This window comes from Physeter macrocephalus, chromosome 15, assembly GCF_002837175.3.
Source record: "Physeter macrocephalus isolate SW-GA chromosome 15, ASM283717v5, whole genome shotgun sequence".
Classification (NCBI taxonomy): domain Eukaryota; kingdom Metazoa; phylum Chordata; class Mammalia; order Artiodactyla; family Physeteridae; genus Physeter; species Physeter macrocephalus.
Genome location: NC_041228.1, coordinates 2,236,110 through 2,240,474, shown reverse-complemented (window position 1 = coordinate 2,240,474; position 4,365 = coordinate 2,236,110).

Genomic DNA, 4,365 nt, shown 5'->3' with positions numbered 1-4,365 from the left:
CTAGAGCGGCTGTGGGATGCTGTCATGACAGTGACGTTGGGATGCTCCAGTTCACTTTGTGGGGAATGTAGCGTAGTTAAAATTAGCAGCAAGAGCCTCCGAGAGTCAAGTTTGTCCAAGAGGACTGAGCAATGTCACATTGGGTGGCGGGTGGAATTCGCAGCCCAAGCTAAGCCGAGGCGGAAGGGTCAGGCTCACAGCTGCCACTCGCGGGACCTTGGCGTTAGTGCCGAGAAGTCCTCAAAGGGGCGCTGGGTTAGACCTCTGTCTGCGCTGCCCCTTATGTGGTTAATCCCCGGGGTGGATGTGGCCGTGGCTTGGAGAGCGGGCCGCCCCGCACCTGTGGGTTTCCCAACCACGGATATGGAGGGCCGAACACACCATGCAGTTTTATAGTGTAAGGGACTCGAGTACCTGTGGGGAGTCCTGGAACCAGTCCCTCGTGGGTACCGCGAGATGGCTGTATTCATTTATATAAGGTGTAACGTTATAGTACGGTATACACTCCCGTGTGTGTATTGTTATAGCCAGTTATCTGTTATGATATTATTTAACTGTACAGTATAACGTACTGTACATAATACACATTATATGTATGTAACGTGTATAGCAGAGTCTAATATCGTAATATGTACATATTTTTAAAGTTTTGCTCTTTTCTTTTTTTGGCCGCATTGGGTCTTTGTTGCTGCGCGTTCCTTTTCTCTAGTTGCGGCGAGCGGGGGCTACTCTTCGTTGTGGTGCGCGGGCTTCTCACTGCGGTGGCTCCTCTTGTTGCGGAGCATGGGCTCTAGGTGCGCAGGCTTCAGTAGTTGTGGTGTGCAGGCTCAGTAGTTGCGGCGCACAGGCTCAGTAGTCGTGGCTCGCGGGCTCTAGAGCACAGGCTCAGTAGTTGTGGCTCACGGGCTCTAGAGCGCAGGCTCGGTATTTGTGGCACACAGGCTTAGCTGCTCCGCGGCATGTGGGATCTTCCCAGGCCACGGCTCAAACCTTTGTCCCCTGCCCTGGCAGGCGGCTTCTTAACCACTGTGCCACCAGGAATGTGTATTTTATTTCAAGTTCTTTGGGGGGATGTCTAGGATTCCAGTCCCCCACCAGCTCCTTTTCATTGATAACGTGAGGGACAGCGTGTTTCTTAGGTCTGAAGCTGCAGTGCCAGGCTCCCCTTGGTGCCCCTGTGTCCTGGGCCTGCTTTGCCCTGAGTCTGTTTGCCTGGCAGAGCAGGAGGGCCTGGGGGGTTTCCTCCGGCCTTTAACACCGGCCTCCTCCGGGCCCCCTCTGCAGAGCCCAGAGCCAGCCAGGACCCCCCTGCCCCCCCGCGCCCCCCCCCACCCCCGGTCTCTGCCACTGGTGCAGTTAGTTTTTCGCGAGACAGGACGTGTGATCCTTTCCAGCCCACCTCCTCTAAGTGGGGAAGAACCCAGAGTCCCGTCCCCCGCCCCCACCGGCCGCTTATCAGATCACCTCTGCATACTCTTCAGAAAGGGAAGCACAGCAGTTCCTGATAATTCTCAGCAATCTCTCACCCCATCTGCAGCCCTAAAGATTAGAATGACGGGAAGCCACAAGTCAAATCACATCTTTGTGACTTTATGCTTCACTCTGATGGTTGTTATTGTGTGTGAAAGGTGGAGTAAAGGTTGTTTTAAACTAAGACTTTTGATCGGGCCAGGTTTTCATTTCTTCCTTGAAAGGAGCAAACACAGCCCTCCCTTGCTCCCCACCTCCCACCCAGCAGCCGCTCTGCGCCGTTTCACGCCACGTTTCCAACGTGTGCCACAGTTGTGGACGCCCGTGTCCAGCTGGCTGCCTGACCTCTTCGTTTGGAGGAGGAGGATTCCCACGAAGAAGCAAGACCAGGATGGGGCTCTCGCCTCTCCCTTCTGATTCCTGCTGTCTCTCCCAGCCCATTAGCAACACTGTTGATTGGCTCATAACAGCACTGGGAGGCGGCGCCGCTGGCAGCGCTGCTGTTCCTGTGTGCCCACCACTTAGCATCCTTCTGGACAAGTGACCTCTAGTGCCTCAGTTTTCTCGTCTGTAAATTGGGGCTAAGAATAGTATTCACCGCGTTGAACCATTGTAAGGATGGAGTGAGTGCACATACAGAAAATATCTGCAATAGTAATTGGCGCCTAGGAAGTACTTGCAGAGTTTCAGCTGCAGTTTTGCACCCGCACGAAGCAGTTGAAGACCCAGGATCTGTGGAGAGACTTGCCGGCTCCCGAGAGGAAGGGAGGAGATCGCATGGGAAGTCGGGCCTTCCGGGGGCCATCCACTCCTGGGTTGGGTGTTGGAGCGCGAGCCTTCGTGCGGGGGCAGAGCCAGCACTCCTGGGCGCAGGGGCGTCGGGCCGAGCTGGGCGGGAGCGGCGGGAGGCGGTGCTGGAGGAGGCCGGCGGGGGACCGGCAGCTGGGCTGTGCGGCACGCTTGGCTCCGCGTCCTGGCAGCGGCCGTGGAATAGGGCAGGCTGTGAACAGAAGTGAGGTTCTGGTTCCCTGGGTGGGAGCTGGTTCCCCAATGCGGGGGGGTGCCTAGCTTGGGGTCGGGGCGAGGGAGTGGCCGGCCTGTACGCACAAGTTGTGATCCGGTTGGGAGAGTTGGAATTCTGGGAGCTGGGAGGGGCCTGGGCCTGCACGGGGTGGGGCAGCACTAGAGCCCAGGGGCCCATGGCTCGCCCCCCATGGGACCCTTAGGGCGCCGGTCTGCTGCTGCCCGTCTGAGCCCCCAGCCCAGCGGCCGTTGGCCCAGCTGCGCCTGCTGCAGCCCCTGGAGGGTGGTGTGATGGGAGGTGGCACAGTGAGCCTTTTACGGCCTGAAGTCTTTTCTTGATAGACTTATCAGATGCCCCAAAGAAAAAACCTCTTTAACCAAATACACAATTTTCCTATTTGTAGTTAACTGCCTGTAACTGGCTGTTCAGCCAGCTCGGCCATCCTGGCCTTGGGAATGTTCCAGGTTCCTTGGGAGGAATTTGGAAATCCAGATGCACCATGCAGGGTTAACAAGGGGGCCAGCCCCGGGGTGGTCAGGGGGCTCAGGGGGCTTGCAGGAGGGAGGCCGGGGAGGGTGGTCCCGGGCGAGGTGCGCCTCCGGCCCTCCTGACCCTGTTTGACGGTGGCTCACTCCTGAAAACACCCATGACACACCCAGGTGACCTCACCTGTCAGGCCGTCAAGGCAGCTGAGTCATGATGCTGTAAACTGTATCCCCAAGGGAAGGTTTGTAGCTGTGGTTATGTCTTCTCCCTGTTAAAATTAGTCTTGAGGGGAGAGTGAGGTGTGCTGAGTTTATAGCTTGTCTATGACAGGCTTCCTGCCAGCCCTGCAGGCCTTTCTCCTGTGATGACAGTGCTCTCCACGTGTGGTTTTAAGCGGGATCCGAGCTCGTGGAAGTGGGAGAGGAGGGACGGTGCTTGCGGCCTGGAGAGGACAGTGGCTTCCTCAGATCGGGCAGTGGTCTTGGGACCTGGTTTGCCGCTTTGCTGTTCTGGCATTCTCAGTGTAGGGTGATGGATACTGAAGGCGGAGCCCGACAGCATCACGAGGAGCTCCCCGCCCCCTGCAGCTGGCGGGGAAGGTACCTTTCGCGGGCCCGGCCGCACACAGGTGTGAGCAGTTTGCCAAGGGCAGTGACTTCCGTTTTGCTGGGGGCAGGTGTGCACAAGCTGGAAGACAGCGGTGTGGAGGGGAGGGCTGCTGCTAAGGGACGGCGGGAGCCAGGGCGGGGGCAGGAGCCCTGTCAGGTGCAGGATAAAATGCAGTTTACTGTGTTCATTGTGCCTCAATGGGGAAACGCTTGCTTTTCAGCTGTAACTTATTTGGCTTATATTTGCCTTATTCTGGAGAGGATTTAAGATGGCTTAGGTAGAGAATGTGCTTCAAAGGCGTTTTTCCAGATGCAGCAAAGGTGTGTCTGCAGCCCTGCACGCTCGTACCTCGCTCTGCCTTGGTCTGTTTGCAGCGAGCGCACGGGGCTCCCCGCCGGGAAGCATCCCGCGGGCACAGAGGGGCATTTGCTGCAAGCCACCGTCGTTCCTCCTTGTCTGTTCCCAAGCCCCATCTTCCTGTCGGGGGGCTGGAAGCGGAGCGACCGAGAGCTCAGGCTCCTGCCTGCCCGGGGGCTGGGAAGGGGGCACAGGTGGAGGTGTTGGGGCCCCAGCCCAGGGGCTGCCAAAGGGCTGGAGCCAGGCCTGTCTCCCTGGTGCCTTTGAGGCAGCTGTCGCTCAGGAGATGCCCAGAAGGGGGGCCCGAAGTGCCCCCCACGGCCCTCCCTCCATGTGACCCCCTCATGCCCTCCCTCCCCACTGCCCCTTCCGGCTGAGGGCCCTCATATGTGTCCTGAGAAGCAGCGTCTTGTGGACCC